The 26,630-nt window shown below is 41.8% G+C and overlaps 1 protein-coding gene across 6 annotated transcripts in view; it reads left to right on the top strand.

Annotated features, from left to right (window-relative positions):
* Window positions 1–18,055: 18,055 nt before the first annotated feature.
* Ccser2 (coiled-coil serine rich protein 2) overlaps window positions 18,056–26,630 on the top strand; it is a 104,043-nt gene continuing 95,468 nt past the window's right edge. For all 6 annotated transcript variants that reach the window (XM_029541447.1, XM_021203075.2, XM_029541450.1 and 3 more), the window contains exon 1: window positions 18,056–18,273. The gene's annotated coding sequence lies outside the window, so the exon portion shown is untranslated. The remainder of the gene's footprint in view (window positions 18,274–26,630) is intronic.

Raw genomic sequence — 26,630 nt, 5'->3', positions numbered from 1 at the left:
CATTAAGACTAGTTATCTAAGTAAACATTTATTAACTATCACTAGTTCCACAAGTTCATTAAAAGTTTAAAACAATAATTCATGTCATAAGTTAGCACAGTTTTGTCAAGAGGCAAATCATATGCCTTGTGTATCACTAGTGTTGAAGTTTTGTATAGATAAATCCAGCCAATATCTCATCTTCTGTTCTTGTGTCCACAAGAAATTGTCTTGTCCCTGTTTACAACCTTTAGCTAATAGACAATCATTTCACAGCCAGCCCAGAAGGAATTCTTTACCCAATCATCAATCTGTTCCAAGCCTGCTTGCTATCCCAGTGCAATTAGCCCAAGATCTGTGAAGGTTTACTGAGCCCTTCATACAATAGAGGCCTCAAACTTGCCTTTATAAATTTAGGAATCCTACAGAATCATTATTAGGACTTATGATATCAATATGTACCAATTTGTCTACATAGCAAGAGAGTACATCTTCACTGATCTGCAGAAAATCTGCCCAATAGGATGGACTAGTGCCCAGGAATTATTATATTATTTTAATAATGACAGGAAAGGCATATCAGCTTCAAGGAGCAGTCCTAAGATGAAGTATCCTTGGGCCTTGCCTCTTAGAGCTTGGATATTCCAAGTTTCTGGGCTAATATCCGCTTATCAGTGAGTACATATCTAGTGACTTCTTTTGTGATTGGGNTACCTCACTAAGGATGATATCCTCCAAATACATCCATTTGCCCAAGAATTTCATAAATTCATTGTTTTTNATGGCTGAGTAGTACTCCATTGTGTAAATGTACCACAGTTTCTGTATCCATTCCTCTATTGAGGGACATCTGGGTTCTTTCCAGCTTCTGGCTATTATAAATAAGGCTGCTATGAACATAGTGGAGCATGTGTCCTTATTACCAGTTGGAAGATCTTCTGGGTATATGCCCAGAAGAGGTATAGCAGGATCCTCCGGTAGTACTATGTCTAATTTTCTGAGGAACCGCCAGACTGATTTCCAGAGTGGTTGAACAAGCTCACCCATTGCAGACAATGATGGGCCATCTCCAAAGGTCACTTGAAAACCTTTAGCCAATTCTAGATGGCTCCCGACAGGAATAATCCCTGGAACACACAGTAATTGTGTGTTTTTTTTTTCATTTCATTTTTTCATTACATTTCTCTGTTTATGTTTTATTTATTAGTTATAGTCTTCCTGTTTACAGGCTCAATAATTTTGTTATTTTCATTATATACAGAAATGGAATTTTTAAGTTTTATTATTTATTTTATGTGTATGATTGTTTTACCTGCATACCCGTCTGTGTATATGTGTGCCTGGTGCCTACAGAGGCTAGAAAGGGCATCAGATCGCCTGCAACCAGAATTACAGATGGTTGAGAACTGCCATGTATACACTGAAAACCAAACCTTAGTCCCTTGGAAGAGCATCCAGTGATCTTAACCACTGAGCCATCTGTCCAGTCCTGGAAAAAAATTTTTCTATCCTTCTAGGTTTCATCTGGACCCTTTGTAACAAATGATAAGATTAACACAGAAGTTTATTGAATATGCCTTTTATATACTCCAGATTGTTACAACAGGATAAGATTAAAAGAAGTGACTTGGACTTGAACTTAAATCCTTTCTTCAGGGAAGAAAAAGGGAGAATGTTGTGAATGAGGCACATTTGAAACACTGGCCACGAGAATGGCTCTATCAAGAGCTGATTTCCTCCAAGGATGAAGTTCTCTTGAGACGTAAAACCTGTTTTTTTCCTGATACAGAGGTGACACCGTTACAAATGTAAAGCTACTGCATAAACCAATTCCCCTTACAAAAGGGTGTAATGGCCTCTGTTTTCCACAGTTGATCTGAAAATAATCCTTTTCCAATGTGGCCTTATTTTGCCCTCCTACCAATACCTTTATCACTTTTATATTATTTTCTTTTTCTGATAAGTTTTTTTTATTCGATTTTGTGTTTTGACATGCAGTTATCCTTGTCTGCATAGAAAGATTGAGGCCAGCGTAGACTACATAAAACCTTACCTCAAAAATAATAAATAAATAAATAAATAAATAAATAAATAAAACAACCAAACAAAAACACCCACAGAAACTGACAGACATAAAATGCCTTAGGCTTGAAGTTTATCTCTTTATAGCCTGTGACAATCTCATTAGTTTGACACGCAACATTATGTTTTTTTTAATGTATAATGATAATAAGTCTTGCTGTGATTTGAATTATGAATAATGTGAATTTGAACCTAATATACATCTAAATCTACAGGAAATAAGTCATGTCCTTCCTTCTTTGGTTTTCTTTTTCCTTTCCACATGGGGCTGGAGAAAGCTCTTCTCTTCCTCAGAGGAAGAATGCCAAGGGTGAGCTTGGGCCCAGTGGCCTGAGCATGGTCAGAGACTCCTCTGGCAGGGCTCCCCAGCCCATTCTCAGTGAAATATAAACCAGCTGACAGACCACTGGGATTACGTTCTATAACTGTTGAACCACTGAAACCAGAATCACTCCTCTGGATGCAGCTCTCAAACCAGCAGGTGCTTCAACAGTTTTAGTCCTAACTCCTATTAAAGCTGTAAGAAAGACTTTCCTTGAAAGGGGCTTTGGTAGATGCGAGAGACGGCTCCATCTGAATACTTATGAACAAGGTTGGGTGGGTGGATAGAAAACCCCCAGGAAGAAGCATGAAGGCTAAGGGGACTCTTGCTCAATCAACTCAATAGAATTCATTCTTAAATCATTTTATTGATGAATGACAGGCATGGAAAAACCTACATATTTAATGTGCATACCCAGTGAGTTTAGAAATAAGTGCATACCTGTGAAGCCAGCATCAAGGCTATAACCATTGACAGTACTTATTGAAGTTTTCTCTTGCTTCTTTATTTTTACTTGTGTGTATATAAGGAACATTTATAATGAGAATCACCTTTTCAAATAGAAATTTAAATATAATATACAGTATTGGTAGCTCTAGGTACTATACTACACAGATTTCTAGGCTTACTTATTTAGCATAATTTGAAATGTTTACCCTTTGGCCAACACCTCTCCATTTCCCTATCCCTTGAAGCCCTGGACAATCACAGGTCTACTCTCTGCTTATGTGTTATTGCAGGTTGTACAAGTAAGTGAGACCATATTAATATTTCCCTTTCCATAGCTGGTTTCTTTCATTCACCATAATGTACTCTGAGTCCATCAGTGTTGTTATAAATGACAAAGGTTTATTCTTTTGAAAAGCTGAACTGTAGACTATGTATATATACACTATATGTATGTATGTATATATGGGAGTGTGAATTCATGCTTATGTGTGTACAGGCACACATGTATGTGGTTGTGCATGCACATGTGTTCCAGAAATTAACTTTGGGTGGTGTGTGTATGTGTGTGTGTGTGTGTGTATGTGTGTTGTGTGTATTTGCACCATATGGGTGCAAAAGAAGGCACTGGATCTCCTGGAACTGGAGTTACAGGCAATTGTGAACCACCATGTGGACAGTAGGAACAGAACTAAGATGTCCTGCAAGAGCTGCGGTTCTCTTAGCCACTGAGCCATTTCTCCACCCCCATCTATACTGCTTTCCATAATGGTTACTCTAATTTACACTCCCACCAACAACAAAACAATGTTTCCTCATCTCCATATTCTTGCTCACACGTTAATCTTATGTTACTAATTTAACATTGTTCCTGCATGGTAACAGCATGCAACATGCTAAAATGTTAAGAGTCAGATGATATCAAGAGTGAACAAATACCAGCAGTGGGCCATTTTCGCTAAACCAATTTAGCAAGCTTCTTTATAAAACTGAATAGCCTTACTCAGGTTCGATCAAACACAGAGACTTTGTCACAGGAGTCGTTAGATATAGCCAAGGTAGGGAAACTTTTGGCTACAACGACTTGTCTGGAGTCGTCCATCTCATTGACCTTCCATGGACATGACCCCTTATATTTTATAGCATTACATTTTTTTGGACCTCCCTAAGTGAGTTATGATGGAGTTTTGCTGTTAATGAGTTTTCTTGGGTCTAGTCTCATACGTCTTCTCTATGATCACTCAGCCCGACAGAACAGCTTCTATTGAAGTAACTTATGTTTTTTGTTTGTTTGTTTCGTTTTGTTTTGTTTTGCCCACACTTTCCCATTTAGCTCCTGAATAAGCAACACAGAGACATCGGAATTTGTTAACAAGCTGCAAGCCTGAGCCAGGCAGGTTCTAAGATGATTATAACCACACTAGGCCGTTAATACCCAGATGAATGCCCTGTTTCTTGCCAACTGAGTCTTGCTCTGATGCCTGCGCTTCCTCGGGGGGGAGCTTCTCTTGATCCTCACTGTCCATCCTGCTTCATGGTGACCTTCCTTTTTTTCACCTCCTCCTCATGGTCCCCTAAGGAGACCCTCTACTCGATCTGAAGTTCTGTCTTCCTTTCTCCTCTGCTCAGTCACAGGTTCTAGCCTTTTATTACTCAATCAGAGATGATTGGGGAACATTCTTTACAGCATATTGGTCAATACAATGACCATGTCCAGACTGCAACCTGGTTTGGGGCACAGAACTCAACATCTGAATACACAGCACACAAGGCCAACTGCTATAAGCTTTCCCTCTTGAACATTTACTCACCCATCCACCTCTTCTCTCACCTTTCACATGACACACTGTTGTCCTGGTTTCTTGTTCTATTGAATTTCACAGCCATGGCTCTCAATCCTATCTTATACTTCCTTTCTCAACCCTACTTGCTTCTTGCTCCTGATTCTAGGATTCTAGCACTTACCTCTCAGGTGTGCTCCCTCCTCACCCTTCCTCTTTCTCCCTCCCTCTTTTCCTTCTTTCTTTCCTCCTTTCATAGGTAAGGTCTCATGTAGCCCATGAACCCCTTATGTAGCTGAGGATGACCTTGAACGTCTGATCTTCCTGGCTCTGCCTTCTGAGTGCTGGGACTGCACATGTAACCACCAGGCATGGTTTCAGTTGTGTTTGATTATTATCATCATTATTTTCTATTTTTGATTGATTCTTACTTTGTGTTGGTGGTTTTTGTCCCACAAGGACAACGTAGAGTGAAAGTTAAGCTTCATGTCATATATCATAGTAACAGAATCTCCCTGGGAGAAAGCAATAATAATCATTAGTTTCTTGGGAGTCTCCCTAGAGATGGTCTCACCTTTGAATTTATAAATATTCATATCATCTACATATTTCCTTATGCACAAATTGCTGCACACCATACCTTTCTGCTGCTTACTCTATAGCTGGCTCTCCCCTATGGTATCTAGACTGAGAGAGCTCTACTTGAGCACAGAGGGAATTGTTTGCTCTAGCTAATCAGATGGCATTTCTTTATCTTTGATTCTTGGAAATGACTTGGGCCACTCTGGGACTCCACCCCAGCCAAACGTTCCCTTGGCTTCTTCTACTCAAGGTTCTAATAAACTTAATATAAAAGGGTTCCAGTAGGTGGAACCACTTGCTGATTTCCCACCCCACCTTCACAGGCTTACACCACACCCAAGCTTTGTCTGACCTTCCTGCCCAGAGAAGAATGAAGCAGTGCTGCCCATGGAACATTCATTTCTGCCACAAAACAGCTGAGCTAAAAAGGGAAATGGCTGTTTCTGGAAGGGCATCTGTGGACCTTCAGCAATGACATACTGATGCCTGGCCATGAGCCCAGAATCACAAAACCTTCTCAGCCATATCAGACAAATGGCATATGCACCATTAGGGCAAGGCTCAGCAATATCAAGTCAGCAATACTTCCTGCTTTATATGTGTGCTTCTCCTTTTGTATAAACAAGGAATCACTTTACAACAGAAACAGTCAGGGCCCAGGACTACATAGTAGCTTTATTCTCCCACCTTTTGAGCTTGCTCTAGGAGCCCTAAGTACTGAATCTCTTTAGCAGATTATTACATTGTCACTTCCTAAAGAGTTGAACTTGATCCCTGGCTCAGCACATAGATGTATACACTCACACACATACACACATAGACAAAGACACAGATACAGACACAGACACAGACACAGACACACACACACACACACACACACACACACACACACACACACACACCCCTTACTATGTAGTCCTGACTAGTCTGGAACTTACTATGTAGACTGACTATATAGACCAGTCTGACCTTGACCCCACAGATTTCCACTTGCCTTGACCTTAAAGCGCTGGGATTAAAGGTATGTGCCACCACACCAAGCTTCCCCATCAATATTTTTTGAATGCTTATCTTTTACATCACAGGTTAAGTTTTATGCCCTGAACCATAACTATGTACATGTAGGCTTAGCTTTTGTTTTCAGATTACCATGCTCCACCCCTCATAACCTTCCTTCTTTATAAACCCTACCATTGGCTTTCTGACATTTTCTTGTGAATTTCTACTGGGAAGGAATCAAGAGGAAGGATAGAAATTTTGTGCGGATTCCTCCTAGATCCTGTGTTAACCAAAGCCTCTCAAGTTCCCTGGCTTAACTCAAAGAAGGTGAAAAGAAAGGAGATGGAGCGCTGCACTGAACTCCCCAAGACAGAAACTGTCGATACCCAGTCTCCCTTTCTCCCTTTCTTCAGTGGCTGTAGGCTTAGTATCTTGGCACAGAGCTGTACAGAAGAACGAACACATTCACCAGCTTCTGCATATTTAGATGTGGCTACGAACTAAAGTTTCACAGAAGACACATAAAAGAAACTGTCCTGTGACCACATTAGGAGCTTTCCTGAAGAAGCTTCTAGAATATGTTCTGCCTTTTTTTCTTCTTCTTCAGCAGTTGACTTATCCCTCAGAGGTGAAGATATGGAAGAAAAGATGTTAACTGAAGCTTGTTAAGCAGCAAGGTAGACTTTATACAGGACCACCATGACAGATTTACAGAAAACAAGAACCAGTGGGTATTTATCACCAAGGGCCAGGGTGGAGCTCAGAGGATAGAAATTTACCAGGATAGAACATCAAAGGTAAGGAATGTTCCAGGTAAACTGACCTAACAGGGTACTTGCTCAAGAAAGGTGTGGAGTGTAGACATCACCTGGAGGCTGGTACTGGTGAGGAGCCTGTTCAGGTGGTGGGCAGATAAGGAGGATGGAGGATTCTAGTCAAACCAACCTAGCAGGATTCTTGCTTATGCTGGACATCATAAAAACAAACACAAAAGTTCCAGAGCCAAGATTAACTTCAGAGAAACTTGAGTAGCATTTGCCAAAGGGAGCAAATTTTGTAAAGGGCTATACTATGTAGACGGTAGAGACTTCAAGGTAACCTGGTGCCCCATCCTAACCTTAGGTTTGTATACCTTATTTTTTCATAGGGAAGAAATTAATTCTGATCAGATGTTTTTAAATTATACTTTTTAAAAAATCATAATAACATTAATTCATAGACGTCGATTTAAACACTGTCGATGAATCTTGGGCCTTGACTTTCCAACATACACAGTACATTGTTTAGCTTGAAACTTCAACCCTTCGGCACTTGGAGCTGACAACTGGGCAGGGGAAACAGGAAGAGATTGAAATGTTCTTTTGGGAGGCTGGATTCTAAGTGACAACTTGGGTATGCACATGCTGGTAGAACTTTAGCCCCATACCTGCTTGACCCAAGGTGCAAGGGACAACTCTGTGCTTCTCTCTGTCTGGGCAGCTGTGTGTGTCTACATCCCTTTACAATCTCTATCAGAAGAACTGGCTGCTGGTCAGGGGTCTGGGATGACGCCCACAATAGGGAAATTGCTAAGACAGACTTTATTCTGGACTGTAACAACAGGTGTGGGTAGCAACAGGGAGAAATGAGAATTAATAATCAAGCATCAGGATCTATCTCAGAGGATGAAACTTACTGAAACAAAACCATTAAGGGTAAGGGAGATTCTAGACAAACTGACCTGGTAGAATTGGTAATGAAGTCAGCAAGGAAGAAAAAAGTGGTTCGTGGGTCAGTATTTAGATGGGTCCTTGTCCCTGGCCCCAGCCCTGGTCAGTGTTTACATGACCATGTTTACTTAGTTTACCTACCTAAATGGAGGTGGTTCTCATAGATAGCTTTAGGTTGTAGCTATTTATTTTCTCATGTATGTGGTAGCAGGTATCAATCCCAGATGAGCGTGCTAAATAAGCTACTATTGAACTATAATAGATTCTGACCTAGTTTTTGAAATTTTGGAGGAGTTTCTCTAGTGACTGGTCTCCTGCCCTCTGTCCTGTTTGAAGCCATAGAAATCATTTGCAAGGGTTCACTGTGGCCAATGGACATGGAATGTTCATACTGATTGAAGAGGACACTCCTCAGTCTATCCCCCATTTCATGGGGAAGGGGATTTTCAGCTCATGTAACGATGCCCTCTGTGTGATAACCTAGAATGTGTCTCTCTATAGGAGTCCGCTCTAAATGTTTTTAGTTACTGTAGGATTATCCACTATCTCTTTGTTACCTGACGCATGACTGAGTCACCTGCCTGGGGGAGATTGAGTACATGACTGTACGGTAGGGTTCGGAGGAGTCTGCGTTGTTTTCAAGGACAGAGGTGGTGCTGAGTTGTCCAGGGAGAGCTGACAAACCAATAGATCGGTGTCTCCTGAAACCTTGATGGATTTTCCACCTGGAAGGGTAGTCAGGGGACACTGCAGCAATCAGAAGAGGAAGAAGACAGAGTGCATGATGACCTCCATGCCTCCTCGTCTCTAGAATACTCAGAAGATGACAGCCTTCACCCCACAGAGCCAGATACCATCTTAAAGTAAAAAGCAGGAAATGGAGCCAGTCATGGACACTAACCCTTTAAAAAGAAATTCCATATTACTTAAATGGCCACCTATAAACAAGTTTTAGTAAATGACAAATATTTTCATAATGTTTCTTAAACCATCAAGCAAGCAAATGCAGAGTGGAGGCTCAGGTGGAAAGTCCAGATTGACTATCAGAGTAAAGAAATTCTCTTTCTCTGTTGTTATGGGCTGAGTTGCCCCCTAAGTGTTATGTTGTTATTTTAATGTCTAGTAGCTCAGAATGTGATTTTCTTCGGTGATGAAAGAGATAACAGAATTAAAATGAGATCTTTAGCCCAGCCCTATCCCTCACAAGTGGTGCCGTTATAAAAGGAGATTAGAACAGAGACGTAAAGGATACACCATACGGCATCTGCAAGGTAAGAAGAGGAGCTTCAGAGTGATTCCAACCTTCTTGACATTAACAAAAAATATGCAGGTCAGAGAACAACTAGGTGGAGTCAGATCCCTCCTGCTACTTATACATAGGGTCCAAGGATTGAATCTGAGTGAACAGGTATGTATAGCAAGTGCTTTCACCAACTGACCACCTTGCCAGCCTCTGGCAGACATCTAATGTCAGGCTCCCAGCCTCCAGAAGCACAAGAAGGTCCATCTCTGTTTAAACCACCATTTTCCAAAGACAGCTGAGTTGTACCTGGATGTTAGAATTCTGTTCCACTGATTTCTCTAAATTGCCAAACTACTTTATATGCAGAAGAATATAGGCTATTATCTTTTTAAAAAAGATTTATTTATTATATGTAAGCACACTGTAGCTGTCTTTAGACACCCAAGAAGAGGGCATCAGATCTCTTTACAGATGGTTGTGAGCCACCATGTGGTTGCTGGGATTTGAACTCAGAACCTTCGTTCAGAAGAGCAGTCAGTGCTCTTGACCACTGAGCATCTCTCCAGCCCTAGGCTATTATTATCTTGTACAGCAGCTCCTTAGCTCGCCACTGTCCCCTCTCCCAGGGGTTTCTCTTATTTTATTATTATTTTTTTAAACATGATTTGACTATACTTCTTGCCCAGAGAGTGGTACTAATAGGCAGTGTGGCCTTGCTGGAGAAAGTGTGTCATTGCGGGCATGGACTTTAAGACCCTCCTCCTAGCTGCCTAGAAGTCAGTCTCATCCTAGAGGCCTTCAGATGAAGATGTAGAACTCTCAGCTTCTCCTGTACCATGCCTGCCTGGACACTGCCATGCTTCCTTCTATGATGATAACCGATTGTACCTCAGAACCTGTAAGCCAGCCCCAGTTAAATGTTGTCTTTTATAAGAGTTACCTTCATCATGGTGTCTCTTCACAGCAATGGAAATCCTAACTACGTAGTCCTGATTGGCCTGGAAATTGCTATGTGTATAGACCAGACTGACTAAACTCACAGAGATCCCACTGCCTCTGCCTCTTGAGTATAGAATTAAAGGTGTGTACCAACATGATCAGCTTTTTCTGACTAGTCTTGCTCATATGTTCATCCAAATAAATTCTGTAAAAACTTTTCTAGCTTCAAGAAGAAAATCATGTCTTATTTACATTTTTAAGAATGGTTTGGTACTTATAAACTAGATCTACATTTCCTCATGTAAAACTTCATCTTTATGAGATTGAATATTTCTATTCATCAATATGGCATGCCTTTCTGAAAAAATTTCAAATCTTCATAATTACTATATACTTTTCATCTTTTTAGCTTTATGTTTAAAAGTTTATGTAGCTCTTGTCTGTCATGTCTCTATTTGCTCCTGGTGAGAGAACATTGGGTTTTAAACAACTATTCATGAATACAAGATTATTTCCAGTTTGGGTCAGTATAAACATTCTTGTCTAAGTCATCCTGTGGTTATATATTTTCATTTCTCTTGATTAAATATCTAAGGATGGAGTTATGGGTCATAGGCAGAGGTCTGTTTAACTTTATCAGAAACTGTCCCAATGTATTACAATCCTTAACTGTCTGTTCCCACATGTCATCACTAATATGGGACACTCCCGTTACTCCACAGTCTTCATACATATAGTGCTGTCAATTTCTCAAAATTCTTGATCAACTGGGCTAAGAGATGGCTTAGCAGTAAAGAGCTCTGGTTGCTCTTACAGAACATCTGGGTTTTCTTCCCAGCATCAACATGGCAGCTCCCAAACACCGATAACTCCAGTCCCAGGGTATCTGTGCCTGCTTCTGGCCTCTGTGGAAACCAGAAATGCTTGTGGCCTGGAAATATGCAAACAAAATACACATGCACATTCAAAAATGCTTAATCATCACTGTTCTAGGTAATTTTCTAGAATGCCACAGACTGGGTAGTTTATAGAGAAAATAAATTGCTTAATTCTCACCTTTGAGGAGGTTGAGAAGTCCTAGACAAAAGATTGTATCTGGAGAGGCTCCCCTCCTCCGGTTTTACATCCCACTATGATGGAGAGCAAGCAAGAATGTATGGTGCAAGGAGAGGAAGAATTCAGGCTGAATTGATCCAGAACCAGAAACCTGCTCCTGGGATAATGACAATGACTCCAAAGGGATGGGACCCTTATAGCCTGCTCCCTTCTTGGAGGCCCCATCTCTTACTGTTGTTACAGCTGTAGCTACAGTTTAGTTTGAACTGGGGATTCGGTACACATACGTCATCCCAGCACTTGGGAGACCTAGTCAGGTGACTGCAGATTCTAGGTCAGCTCCATTTACATATTAGAAAGGCCACTTGAACCACAGCAGCTACTCTGGTGAGTGTGAAGCAATAAGGCATTGGGCTTTAATTTATATTTCTCCAGAGACTAATGGCTTTACTCACCTTTTCATATGTTCATTTATGATCTTTCGTGGAGTGTCTATTCATGACTGTTATCCCTTTAAAAATTCAGGCTATTTGTCTTCAGTATTATTTGGAAGGGTTTCTTTAACTATTATTAGAAGTTATTCTTTGGATTCACAGTTTTCTTGGGGGCGGTTTCCTTGGTTACAAGGTAATTTACCTTCAAATATTCAATGGGGTGTGTTCCCAACAAGTTTAAATACCTGGGGTCAATCTTCAGCACCCCACTAATATCTCTTATGCACACACACACACACACACACACACACACACACACACACACCCCAACAGGTACTAAAATACTTCCAAGTAAAACCAGATGAAGTATTAAACACTATCTGTATTATGTAAGGTTCTTAGACTTGAGCTTTGTACAAGGAGATAAGAATGGATCAATTCACATTCTTCTACATGATAACTGCCAGTTGTGCCAGCACCATTTGTTGAAAATGCTGTCTTTTTTCCCACTGGATTTAAATAACAGTCTCAGTTTACTTTAAAAAGCATTGTATCTGCTGTTATTCTGTGTATCTATGATGAGGACTTGTGGAGGGTAGAGGTGAGTTTGTGGCATTTGTTCTCCCCTTTCACCTTCACGTGGGCTCCGGAAACTGAACACACATTGACAGCAGACACTCTACCTATTGCGATATCTTGACAGCCCTTCAGTTTCTCTTAGAATTTGATTTTACATTCCAGACCTCATTCAAGTTTGATAATCTGAGGGAGGACATTTCTTTTGTAGCAGCTGCTGGATGTGTAATGATGAAGATAGTCATACAGAGAAATTTCTCATAAACAATATTTATGCCTCTGTTTATACCTCACAGTGTGTGTGTGTGCTTGTGTGTGTGTGTGTGTGTGTGCCGAGACATAGTTCCATGTAATCCATGAACTCACTTTTTAGCAGAAATGGCCTTGAACTTGACATTGAGCAGGATAGGTTTTGACTTCATTATCCTTCTGTCTCAGCCTTCCAAGTAGCTAAGATTATGGGCCTGGACCACTAGGCTTTGTTCAAGTTCAACTAAGGTACCCTTCTAGGTCACCTTAGAGTATAATGTATATTGCTGCTTTCCAAGCCTCTGTGGAAAACAGGATGACATTTCATTAAAACAAAACAAAACCCACTGATTAGCCTGTGGCCCAGCAAAAGAACAATCTTGAGATGTTTCCTCCACTCCAATATCTTGGTATCCTTTTCATGACAGACTCAAGCAGGTGTGCACTGATGGGTAGACAGGTAAACAAAATATGCCTTACACATATGGTTGGATCTTACTCAGCCTTAAAAACAAAAGAACTTCTACACATACCACAGCATGGATGAACCTTGAGGCTACACTACATGGTTCGATTTACAGAGTTCCTGATGTGACTAAATTAATAGTATGTTGCCAGAGTGGGAAGAAATGGAGAATTATTTAATGGGCATACAGTTTTAGCTTTTGCAACATGAAAACCTTCTGTAGACAGATGGTAGTTAATAGTGCATGTATTTAATACCATGGAGATATACAATAAAATGTAGCACAGAAAGTAAAACAGCCTGCTGCGTATCAAGATCATGGTCATGGTGACTGAGTTTCCCTTCCCCAGGGAGAAAAACAACATGAGTGTGAACCCACCCTGAGAGCTCCTTCCATTTAGAAATGAGACTCTTCTGAGCCTTTGTGAAGGGTTACATGAATCAGGGGAGGGAGACGAGGAGGAAGAATGTGGGTGGCCTCTAGAACAAGGTAGTCACCTTAAAACAATAGGGCATGACACTGCTGGAAAATAATGGAGAAAATGGAAAACAAGGCTTTTATAATCTGTGTATCAATTTTTATATGTTGGAAACATTCATCTTCAAAAAAAAATTCATAGTGTGGGCAAAACAAAGTGTACCTGTTGCCTGCTATGATACCTCTCCTCATCTTCCTGGACCAGAGCCAGGCATCTTAAAGGATCACACACACACACACACACACACACACACACACACACACACACACAATCCTCTGTTCCCTTTTATCATCTTCATGGCTGAGAAGCAGGGTTTCTAGAGCGTCAATGAAAACCCAGGTCTTGAATGCAGGGCTCTTTAAAGCTGGACATGCTTATTAATATTGCAAGGGTCTAGACGTCATCCATGTGTCCCTAAGGCAGCGATCTGGAGCAAGAAAGACAGTCTTCTGTGTCGATGGGGTTAAAAGTTCCCATCTGCTGCTTTTGAGGGGGTACTTTTCCTTTTTCAGCAAATCAACCCCATTGACGTCTCATCTTGTTCATGACCTAACCCCGTATAGCTGAGACAGTACTTGCCATGCAGCTGGGGCTTGCTAAACACTGTGGGAAGATGAATCTATCTATCTATCTATCTATCTATCTATCTATCTATCTATCTATCTATCTATCTATCTTTCTTTCTTTCTTTCTTTCTTTCTTTCTTTCTTTCTTTCCTTCTCTTTCTTTCTTCCTCTCTTTTTCTTCCTTCCTTCCTTCCTTCCTTCCTTCCTTCCTTCCTTCCTTCCTTCCTTCCTTCCTTCCTTCCTTCATCTTATCTCTTCTTTATCTCTTTCCTTTCCTTTTCTTTCTTTCTTTCTTTCTTTCTTTCTTTCTTTCTTTCTTTCTTTCTTTCTTTCTTTCTTTCTCTCTCTTTCTCTCTTTAGCTCTTCCTTCCTTCCTTCCTTCCATCATCTTATCTCTTCTTTCTTTCTTTTTTTCTTTCCTTCCTTCTTTCTGTCTTTCTTTCTTTCTTTCTTTCTTTCTTAGATTTATTTTTATTTATTTATGTATGTGAGTACACTGTTACTCTCTTAGGACACACCAGAAAAGGGCATCAGATTCCATTACAGATGGTTGTGAGTCACCATGTGGTTGCTGGGAATTGAACTCAGGACCTCTGGAAGAGCAGTCTTAACCACTGAGCCATCTCTCTAGCCTGAGGATTATTTCTTTAGCCCCTTTAATGTTGTATTTAGGATTGCCCCCAGAACCAATTCGTATTGGAGTCTTACTGACTATTTCCCTGTGCTGTTGGCCTTGGAACCATAAAATCTCTCTGCAAAGTTCTCTCTCTGGCCTGGCGTATGGAGCAGTTGTACGGGCTTTCTTTCATAGCACGAGTGAGTGCCTAAGTCTGACCTCAGCATCAGAAGCAAAGGGGAATAAGGTTATGAGTGAAGTCAATTCTACTAACTGAGCAACCCTAAAATACAGATCATTCTGTATCGTCCAATTGTAGCCAACATAGTTCAAGTGTCTTTCAAAGTGAAAGACAGAGAACAGAGTAGTTTCTCTCCTTTCATCCGGGAATTTCTGGGATGAAACTCAGGTTGTCAGGCTTGGTGGCAAGTGAGTTTGTGTGCTGAGGGGGCCCAACCATTACTGTTCATTTGAGTTTTTAACAAGTAGTTCCAAGCGACAATCCTGCAAGGTCACTGGGTTCTTCATCTCTGTGCTCTGATACTACTCTGTGCACTGAAAAAAAGCCCCACAAAGGAGATGGTCAAAGCATGTGCATTCCTATCATAGCAATTTGTACCATCTGCCTCTGCCGTTTCAGCATCGGCCTTTCTCCTCAGCTCAAGGACTGGGGTCAGACCATGGTTCTCTCAGCTGTTCTTTAATGATCAAAGGTTGACACAGTTGTGATATTTGTCCACATGACATGTGACACTTAGACCTTTAGACCTTTGTATCTTGACAATCCTTCAGGAGTTGATGGAGAGTTTCCCCACCAGGTATGGCTCACGTGGTTCTCCAGGTTTGATCCCTAGAGCAGCCATGCAGTTCTCTGGGAATTTGTCAGAAATGTAAATTCCTGTGTCCCACCCAGGCCTACTGAATTTGGAAATTCTAGGGCTGGTGGCCAGCAATTTGTGCTATAGAGCCTTCCTCCTGGATTCTGAGCCATGCTAAACATTGGGAATCCAATGTTCAGCTTGGTCTGGTTTCTTACCCTTAGCCTCAAGAATGCATGGTTCTTCCAGTGCCAGACTTTCAAAATATAACCCAAGTTTCCTATACATATTTCTAAAATGGTGTTTACATATTTTTAGATTTGCCTATTCAGTCTCCAAAAGAATGGTGAACATTGTTTGTGCTTCCCTTGCAACCCAGCTTTCACGAGCATCCAACAATCCTGTGATATAGCCTCCAGTCAATTTTAAGTCTATAACTACAATCACCCCTTCGTCTAACTTCCGCAAACCAAGCCAGTATTCTCTCTGATCTAAATAACCCACGGTCAGTTACCAAACAACTAGAGAGGTATCTGTGGTTTAGAATCCTCTGGCTTTATCTACACTAGCCATCCTCAAGATATTCCTGTGTCTCTCTTCCTTTTCCACATACATTCCAATAATAGCTTTGGTCTGGGTTTTCCCTTTACTCCCAGCCAATCTCAGTGACTTTCCATATCCCCCTGCATGACATGGCACCCCATCTTTTAGGAAATGTAAGCCATGAAAATAATCTTTCAGTACATTGATCTCGCCGTGTCGTCACAGTCATCCGGGAAATTAAAATCCTGTGGGCATACACTGAAAGATTTGCCTCATAGAAATAGAAGCAAGGTGCCAACCAAGGAAGTGAGAAAATTGGGACAAAGGCAAAACGGGAACACAGAAAATTAGATGAAGCCTGAAAAATTCATACGCATCAAGCACTCTGTAAGGCTTGAAGAAGAAAGGGAAGTGGTGACCTAGCACGTCAAACTGCCAAAGAAAACACATACTTACCTCAAATATTCAGGGAGTCACAAGACAACAGCCAAGTGGTTCAGGGAAGCAAAGCTCTTCCTGGTTTGGGGAACTGAAAGGTCACCCTGTCCCCTCCCAGATTCTTTATAGAGTCTATTGGAGTGGTTGCATCTTGCCTAGCTCCCAAGGACAAGCTCTGGAGAGCCACTTCTTTCCCATCTCTCAATTTAGATTGTCTCATAAAGTCCAAAGCATATTTAGTAACCTCAAGTCATGTGTGTTGTGCTTGAGTCTGAGGTCTGGGACTGGTGTTTGCTCTCTCTCTCTCTCTCTCTCTCTCTCTCTCTCTCTCTCTCTCTCTCTTTTTCTCTCTCTCTCTTTGGTTTTTTTGAGACAGGGTTTCTCTGTGTAGCCCTGGCTGTCCTGGAACTCACTTTGTAGACCAGGCTGGCCTCCAACTCAGAAATCCACCTGCCTCTGCCTCCCGAGTGCTGGGACTAAAGGCGTGCGCCACCACCGCCCGGCGGTGTTTGCTTTCTTAATGATTTACTTAATCTAAAAAGAAACGTACTGCATGTAGCCCTAGTCTTTTCCAACACTTTAAAGATACACATTATCACCCTCAAAATTAAGTCTCCCTATCATTATTCTATGGGCCAATTAAAGAGACAAGTAATAATGAAATAGGTAAAAAGGAAATTTATCCAATATGGCCACATAGGGAATTGGAGGGAACAAAGGGGTCCAATTATCACCAAGACCACCTTCAGTAGTACTGACCAGAGGTTTAAGTCTAAATAGAGAGCTAGAGATAGTTGTAAATGGAGCACTCTTGCCTGGTTAAGGAGTGGTAGTGCTGTTTTGGCTCACTGGGGTCTATCTTGCAAAGTGGTCTGAGAAGTTGTCAGAGCTGCGAATCCTAGGAGGCAAGCTCCTTCTCTGGATAGCGCTGGGCCTTTCAGTGCTGTTTCCGTTCCTCCAGGATGAAATACCTAAAATTTTAAAAATTATTTGGGGTATAATGTTTCAACAGTCTGATGGCCTGAGGGGCGCTAGTGTCTCCTCCACCACAGTGGTTATGTTAGTGGTCTGGAGGAGAGGTGGAGACTTTCCAAGTTCTCTTTCAATATTATTCATTCCAATTGAGCTCTTGGGGCTAGTGAGGAGAACAGGCAGTCTAGGGTCAGATAAATATCACCTTCAATGCTTTTAATAGACAGCCAGATACTGTAGGCTTGCATGGTGACTCTCAACGACTTGTCGGACCATCTAGGAAGGAGGGTGAGATGGCATATGGAATGGGATTGGGATCCACAGCCTCATAAGATAGCTCCAGTTCTCAGCTCTCAGTGTTGTTTCGCAATCTCTCTCCGCTCAGATTCAGTGGCACGGCTGAGGCATAGCCACAGTTAGGCCAAAACAAAACGTAGAGTGGGAAGTCATGCTTGCTCCAGTGTTCAGCTCACTCCTGTTAGTCTGGAGCCGGAGCTGACGGGTTTGGTTGTGGTCAAGCTGCCCATTTGAATCCAGAGTCCCAGTCAAGAGACTGGAGTGAAAGGTTCACACCAGGAAAAGACCTGAGTCAGGGGGCAAAGAGGCAAGGTCAGTGGATCAGGGCGGAGCCTGCGAACGGCTGGCGCGAGGGTGGGGCGGGCCCGGAGGCGGGGTCTGGCCCGGTGAGACTCGCGCCTGCGCAAGGCCCGTCCGGGAGGCGGGGCCGCGCACGCGTAGTGCGAGGGCCCTGGAGGGCGGAGTCCAGGAGGGTGCCGGCCAAGGGAGGGGGCGCGGCGTCCGTGAAGTCCGGCGCTCCCGCAGGCGGTGGAGGCGATGCTGGCTGCTGCGGGGCAGGCGGCTGGACGGACGGGGATGTGACGGGACTGCCCCTCGCCTCTCTCCCATCCTCGGGAGGGCAGGTCGCTGGGCGACCGGCAGCCGGGCCGCGGCCGAGGAGGCAACGCGACCTCCGCACGGTGAGAGCCGGGGGTCAGGGCCGGGGTCTCGGGGCGCCCGAGGCTGCCTGGCACCGGGGCACAGCGCGGGCGGACGGAGGGCCCGGTGTCCTTGGCCATCAGCGCTCTGGGACGACCCTCGGAGCCCCCGCCCCCTCTCCCGAGCCGCCTGCGATGCAGCGGGCAGGCCGGATGCCCCTGCTCGGTGGTGCTGGGACGGGAAGGGGCCGCGGGATGCCCTGGCTGCAGCCTTCCTGCACCGGGAAATCAGGGCGAGGCAGTGATGCCCTGGGATTTCAAAGCCTGGATGCTCGCGTTGGTAAGGGAAAGTACCTGAGAGCCCCGAATGAGTGGGATTTTTTTTTTTTTTTTTAAATCACTGAGTCAAAACAAAGACACGCCCTAAAACACGTCTTGAGAACTTTGGTGGATTACACGTTGTCTCTAGGTTCAGGTGCTTTTTCCCCTCCCCTCTCTCTATTGGACATCTATTTTTATACAGTTTTTTTTTTTTTAATGTACCTACTTTCTTGACAAAGTAAAGGGAAGGGTTAATCCATTTGAGGTGGTCGTTGCTCATAAAGCCTGATTTTGAATTTCAATAATTGCAAATTCATCTTCGCTGGCTACCTAGCCAATTAGGTTTGCTGATCATGAAATAGGCCTTAGCAATGGAAATGACTAGCGCACAGACTCTTCGCTGTCCAAGATTGGAGCGTCTTGTTTCACTTATGGAGAGAGAAAAACCAGGTGTGGTGGCTCACGCCTTTATCCTGGCATTCAGGAAGCAGAGGCAGGTGGATTTCTTTGGGTTCCAGGCTAACCTAGTCTACATAGCAAGCTTCAGAATAGCAAAATCTACTTAGACCTGGTCTCAAAAAAACAAAACAAAACAAAAAACAAAAACCCCGAGGGTGGGGGAGGACGGTTATAAATGAGAGTAAGCATTTACTTTTTTTTTTTTTTTCTTTTTCAGAGTAGCCATTTGAAAAAGCAATTTTTTTTTTTTTTTTGGTCAAGAACATTAAGTATTAGTGGGATATATGTATTTAGACAGTTGATTAAAGTATCATTTAGATTAAAAAACTTAAATTTAATGCGAAGGATAAGTATAAAGTATGTGTTAAAATGTATAATTTATAATTGGTAAGGGATGTAAAGGTTGATGAAGGGTTTGCATTGGATGAGGTCAGTCTTTCCAGACTTTATTAATGTTTGTCTCTCTTGTTAGGGAGGCCATTGCTCTTCTCTTATATGGTGCTTTTCTTCCCTGTTCTCAGCGACACTGACCTCAGGCTCTAGGTTAAAAATACTTACAACCCCTAACCTGTAATTTGTCCTGTGTCTTTAATACGCTATAACAAGAAAGCCAGAAGCCGCCCTGCGAGCAGGAACTTTCTTATTCTACCTTCCCTCAGGTAGAATTTGTTGCTTGTTGCTGTATTGCTTTCACTATGTGGGGGAAGAAGAGAATTTTAATTTCATGGTTAGAATTCCTTCAGTCTTTTCCAGTTTCTGGTGTTTGTCTGCATTCTCGTTTCGTCTAGTTACACATGTCCTCGCCATGGGACTGTTTGCAGTTCACAGAAGAGGGCATCGTCCTTTGTTTCCGGGGTCCAGAATTGTCTTCCCTGTAAACATCTTGCATCCCCACTAGAGTATTGCACTAGAGTATAGAGTCTTGTCTGGGCATTTCACCTCTTGTTTTCACTGATCCAGTAGCACCAGGCCACGCTGCACTGAGCACTCTATCAGTTGGGAGTTAATGATTTGCTTATACATGTCTCCCCCAGGCTTTTGGGTTTCTTTTTATGTTTGCTGCTACAGCATATATTGCTAAAATCTATTCACTCAATGCATTTTGAGGAAAGGGTCCAGGCTTGAATGCAGATTTAAGATAAGCTAACTATGTCTTTTAGTACTAGAAATTTTGGAAGAAAAAAAAATCAGTATTTTAAAAAATGATTTTTAGAAAAATTGTATGTATTGGTGTTTTACCTGCTTTTCTGTCTGTGTGTGGGTGTCAGATCTCCAGGAACCAGAGTTATACACAGTTGTAAGATGACATGTAGTTGCTGGGAATTGAACTGGGGTCCTTTGAAAGAGCAGCCAGTGCTCTTAACTGCTGAGCCATCTCTCCACCCCCAACAAACACCTTTATTTGTTTAAGGATGAAATAAAAACTGATACTGTTTGGAATGACATCCTGGTTATGATGGGAAAAAAGTCAGTCTACTTAAAGATAGAGGAATGAAGGCCATGGCAAGTAAGGGTTCGTTAGTCTAGAACTTTATTTTGAGGTGGAGTGGTTTGTCCACAGTTATGACTAGAAAGGGACAGATCTGGGGACATGGGTGCCCTTTGGCCATCTTTGTAGTTTACTTTTACTCCCCTCTATCCTAATTCTAAATACATTTCTCTTTTCAAATTGCTTTCATCTGTTTTGTGAGTGAGTGTGAGCTCCTGTTCATGCTCCTGTGCTGCAGTGTGTGCATTATGACCTGTGTGAGTAGGTCAGCTGTGGGCACGGGTTCCCTTTTCCCAGCATGTGGGTGTTGGGCATAGGCTTGATGACAAACAAGTACCTTAACCCACTTTTTTCTTTAGAAAGAGTCTCACTGTAACCCAGGCTGGCCCAGAACTCGGTTGCATAGCTCAAGTCTGAGCTCAAATCTCTGCAGCCCCACCCTACCCCCTAGCCTTCTGAGTGTCAGGTTTACAGAAAGGAGCCATCAATGCCTAGCTTCTAATTTCTAATAAAGGGATTACCATCTTGGTTTGATATGAGAGAAATGGATATTTATTATAAAAGGGCTATGTTGGTAGATATTAAATTGGAAAGATTTAGCAAATCATTTGGTTTACTGCTAAAATAGCTTTGAATAACTGAAGCCTGAAAAAGCAAGTAGCTTGCCTCTGTCTCCATCTAACCTCTATGTCTCAGCTCCTGACCTCATGTTTGCTTGCTTCTCACTGATCCAGAGAGCAGTCTGTTCATGCTTTCCTCCTCCCTAGCTGCCACTCCTAGGGACCTAGAGCCCTTGAGTGGCTGGGAAACATGATACCTCATTTGGGAAAATGGGAGAAACTGAACCTTTACCACTCCTGGGCTGGAGCTTGCTTTGGAGTTGGGAGCCTCTGGTGACCATATGGAGATGCACATTTCCTTCTGGTGGTAAAGTGAGATTTTGGTATAACTGGATTACAGCTGGTTAGTAGCATGGCTAGAATTACATGTCTGGTTTGCCTGTTGTGAGAACAGCTGCTCTGATTACTCCTCTGATAGGTTTTCAGGGACAAAGTTGATAATTGTAGATTTATGCATCTTGCACATCAGTTTTCAACTCCTCACTTAGTGTAGTAGGCCTCACTAGTTGCAGAAGACGTTTTGTTTTTCAAGAAATAAAACCAAAATAAATGATTCCTTGTTTCTTGTCAATTTCAAATAATTTTATACCACTGATTGGTGTGTAAATGCAATCTTTAATCTGGGTTTTAATATTTGATGGGTTTTCTTTTTGCTAGTTTTTATACCTTTGGGTTAATTGTGCAGTGTTACAGGAAATAGTTACTTACTTCTAAGTGGACATGTGAGCTGGTTATTGTTCTGTAAGTAGTACAGTTAGTATAGTTAGGTGACTTAGGTGGCCTTACTAAAATGCCACTCTCTCTCCTGTCAGGATTCTGCCGTTCACATATGGCCACATAGTCATTTTTCCCCCCCCTGAGGCTAAAGGCCCTTGGGAGGAATTACAGCATCAGAGTGTATGAAGGGTTTATCAGTTTCAAAAGCTCTTGCTGGCTTTACTTTAGAAAGACCTGCACTTCTCCCAGCAGAATTTTAGTTGAATAATTTGTCATACTTTCACTGCCTTCTGTTTTGAGTTAGTCTTTTCAACAGTGAGGATAAGCGGACTTTCTGTCTCACAGTTAAAAGACACTTGCAGGTTTTATCCCAGTTTTATTCTCTCCTCTCTGTGGATGGGTTGTTGTTTACCCACAAAGTCACTGAAATAGTTTTACTAATTTTTATTAGCATTAACACTCCAAATATTATTTTTGTTACTTTTTATATTTATTTATTGAGACAGAGTTTCCTGAAACCCTGTCTGACTTTGAATCCTGGTCCTTCCTACTCTACCTTCCATGAATTTTTTTAGTACTGAATACTTGGTAGCATTTTAACATTTCTAGAATAATTGACTTTTAAAAATACTTTGTAATTTTGTCTTTAATTGTGAGGTGTATGATGGTACCCCTAGAGCCGTCCTCTTATCTGAGGTCCCCCTTGAGCAGGGATTGTAGGCATGAACCATATTTCTGGTTGGTGCTTACTTTTGAAAGATGAATTCTTGGCAGAAGTATTACTTTGAATATCTAGCTTAGAACCCCCATTGCACTTTTAAATATTCTTGAATACTTTAACGGGCTTTTGCTTATATGATTTATAATTTTTGATATTTATCAAGGTATAAATTTATTTTTGCTTAAAGTAACAATAAATCTATAAAATTAAAATTGTACATTTTAGACAAACCAAAGAGTTCATGAGTGTAGTGTATTTGTTAAAGTTTTTGTTTGTTCGGAAGGTCATTTCTGATTTAACTTGAATTGTTAAAAAGCTATAAAACAAAACCTTGTTATCTGCTCCTTTTTTGGAAAGTGATGTATTCTAGACAGATTAGATAGCCAAAACAATAGTTATGAGATATACTCCACTGATACCTGGCATGCCTTTGTTTCTAACTACTGCGACCTAGAAGGTAGGCTTTTTGTAGCATCATGTAATGGGTGAGATATAAAGGAATCTGCTGAAGATAAAATAGGTGTTTCTAGCAAGCTATGGGATGGGACCTGGCCCGCCTTCACTGTAAAAGGCAGTCTTCCAAATGTGTATTATCTTATTGCTCTGCTAAAGATCGGGCTTCCTCTAGCTATTTGAAAGATAGGTATTTAAAAACAAACAACAGTTCATGGTAGCTGAAAGGTTTCTGTTTACCTTTTTTATGTCATTTAATAGCTTAATGTGATTGAATGTGGCTGGAGGGTCATCTTTGAGGATTGTTGGTTTTAAAAATACCTTATGATATCTCTTGGGGAGATGGCTGATGTAACAATGTAGAAATATATTAAACTGTGTTTCTCATAAGAGGTAATAGAAATCATGTGAAGTTAAGTCTGAACCCTGAGTTGGAAATGCAGATTGAACATAGTTCTTGAAAGATAAAAGACTGAGTAACCCTTTGTAAGAGGATGAGAGTGTGGACTGGCAATTTAGAAAGAGCTGAGATTGAAATATTGTGTACACACACACACACACATTTTTTTTTCATTTTTTTTGCTCTGTGATATATTGTACCTAATTTTGTGACGCATCTAATTCCAATCCAGTTGTGTGTTTGTCAATGATAAGGGCCGAGTACAAAGTATGAGTGAGTACTGGATAACATGACACTGGAAGAAGGGAAGAAACAGCTGGGAAATAAGAAATCACCCAGTTCAAAGGAGTGACCAAGAAAGATAGCCCTGGGATATGCTACCCATAGGAGATTTGAAGGCAATATAAGTGAGAGAGAGCCTAAGGACATACAACACTCTGTACTTGGAATGCCATTCCAGGCTGTAGTTAGTTCTGGTTGATGTGCCCTCATGTGACAGTTTCTGTTGGAACTGACAACCCTCCCACCCCCATTATTTTCTCAGCAGTCTGTAGCTTCCTGTCTCTTTTGGTTTGTAACTTCTGATTGCTAGGTTGCCAGTGCTGGGGTGTGACTCAGCCTACTGAGAGACAAGCCAGTCAGAATGTTCCTTTCTTTATGAGTAAACTGAACAGGCAGAAAATATGAGTAGTCCTTGGCTTGCTCTTGTCTAGTGAGTTAGTTGACTTTATGTTTCAGAGTGAATCTTTGGTTTTAGAGATTTCTGATTGCTTAAGTTGAGGCCTTGAGCTATGAGGAGATAGAGGGTTCTTAAAGGCTACATCCATGAGAACCTTTTTTCCCCCTGTTTTTCTTTTTGATTGGTAGCTTAATTTGAATATGAGTGGTCCAGTTTTGGGGTTCTTGGCCTTAAAAATGGGACTGATTATTACAATCAATCTGGAATCTTTTTTTTTTTTTTTTTTTTTTTTGAGTAGAAGTTTTACTATGTAACCCTGGCTGGCCTGCAACTCAAAGAGATCCCCTTGCCTCTGCGTTTTGCTTGGTGAAGCAGAAGCTTGGTGGTCCATAGCTTCTGTTTTTATGTTAGGTATTGAAAAGGCCAGGTGACGTCTCCTGTGCTACCAGATGTTTTCTATTTCTTATTATTCTCCACCGTTGAAATGCATTAGGAACAATCTCCTATCCTACGGTTTGGGGTTGCCTGCCTAGCCACCTCCCCACACTAAGATGTGGTCTCTGATGAGTGAGCTGCTAGTATACACCAGGGACAACAAAGAGGCAGCATCAAAAGGTTCTGTCACTAGTTCTTGTCATCATATTAATGATATTTGGTTGCAGCCTGAGTGCTTTGTGGAAATTTGAGAGCTTTCTCAGCCCATTATGTCCTGGCAGCCAGTGTTAGGGTTGAGAGTTACAGTTTCCTCAGAAGACCATAGCTGAGAAGGGCAGGAACTCTTCCTAACAGCCCTTAAGTGTGGAGAATGGCGCTGGTGTTATTTTGGACAGAGTTGTTGGTAGGGCAGCTTACAGGAAACAATCAGGTGGTATTTCTTTTCAAGGGATGGAGAGGCAGAAAGACCTTTTTTCTTTGTCCTCCCTACTTTCTGCTCCATCATAGTCTGGACTTGTCAACCCTTACTTTTGGCGTTACCTAAAGTTGGGTAGTTGGCTGTGTGGACTATCTTGCAGTTGTGCTTCTCTGGGATTTGAGAGCTTTTACATTGTTGATTTTTTTTCAGTCTTTGCTTTAAGAACAGACCAAGTCTGAATGGATGCAGTCATCAATCCATTTAAGATGGTTGAGCACTTACTTGGCATAGGACAGTGAACTAAACAATTTATGTGCCGTTTTGGAGCTTGCATACAAGGAGGGAATACAGAAAGAAATAAATATGTAGTCTCTCAACTGTTACAGTCTTGTGGAGGAAGGACAATGAGGTGGGAAGAACATGGGTGGGGAGCTGCTAACCCCACAAGATGGTTAGGCAAGCAAAAGTGTGGTCTCTGCAGACTCCAGAAAAAAGAATGCTTTTTATAATTAACAGGTTCTAGTGTTATGGCATGTGCTTATTTGTATATGTGCGCATGTTTGTGTACATATTTGTGTGTAGAGGCCAGAGTTAGGTGTTGAGTATCTTCCTTAGTTGATTTCCACCTTGTTTTTGAGGCAGGGTCTCTCATTGAACCTGAAACTCATCAGCTCATCACGATTAGTTGGCCAGTGAGCGCCAAGGATCCTGTTTGCACCTGCCCAGCACTAGCATTACAGATGCATGTCCCTATGCCTAACTTCTCATGTGGGTGATGTAGATCTGAATTCAGGTCCTCACGCTTAAACGTAAGTGCTTTATTGACCGAGACACCTTCCCATCCTTTAGTGGAGAGAAACATTTGATAACCATGGAACAGGATGCCTCTGCTGGGTATGCCTGGTCTCTTTTCAGAGTGCTGAGTATGTCAGTGAGGCATTGGCGGGAACTATTGGCAGAAAGTGATGTCTGATAGGTGGGTTGGGTGGTGGGAGTCAGATCGTTTCTGGTTGTCTAGACTCTAAAAGTGCAAAGACAGTGTAGAATTTCAGCTTCGTTTGCTTGTTTATTTGCCTTCCCAGTTGCAAATCAAGGTCTCCACCACTGAGTGACAGCCTTAACTTCGATTTTTTAAACGATTCTCTTTGCTGCTAAGTAGAGAATGTCAACATGAGGGAAGAATGCGATCATTTAGCCAGCTGCAACAGTAAATCTGGTTAGTGATGGCATTGATGTTAGACAGGAGTTGGGAGAAATATTACAAATTCTGCATACATTTTTTAATACAGAGACAGCGATTTGACGATGGATTGGATGTGGCCTGAAAAACTCAGGTAGAGTTGACATTAATCAGTAAGACTGCATAAGAAGCAGGTCTTAAGGGGAAAATAATTAATGACTTTAATCTTGGATGTGCTGTGTTAGCTGTGAAGACGCTGTGGGTATCTGGGTGTACTTGAGTCTGCAATTGACTGTAGCGGTCTGGGATAAAGATGCAAATTTCCAGTGATTGGCAGACAGCATTTAATGCTCAGAGAACTGAGTAATAGAGTTTGGGAGTGATTGGCTGGAGAAGTCCAGAGATGTTCTTTGAGATCTTAGAATGCAGAGAAATAGAGACAGACAGACAGATGTGCTTTCTCTCTCTCTCTCTCTCTCTCTCTCTCTCTCTCTCTCTCTCTCTCTC

Source organism: Mus pahari, chromosome 8 (assembly GCF_900095145.1).
Source record: "Mus pahari chromosome 8, PAHARI_EIJ_v1.1, whole genome shotgun sequence".
Lineage (NCBI taxonomy): Eukaryota > Metazoa > Chordata > Mammalia > Rodentia > Muridae > Mus > Mus pahari.
This window is presented reverse-complemented; position numbering and strand designations above follow the sequence as displayed.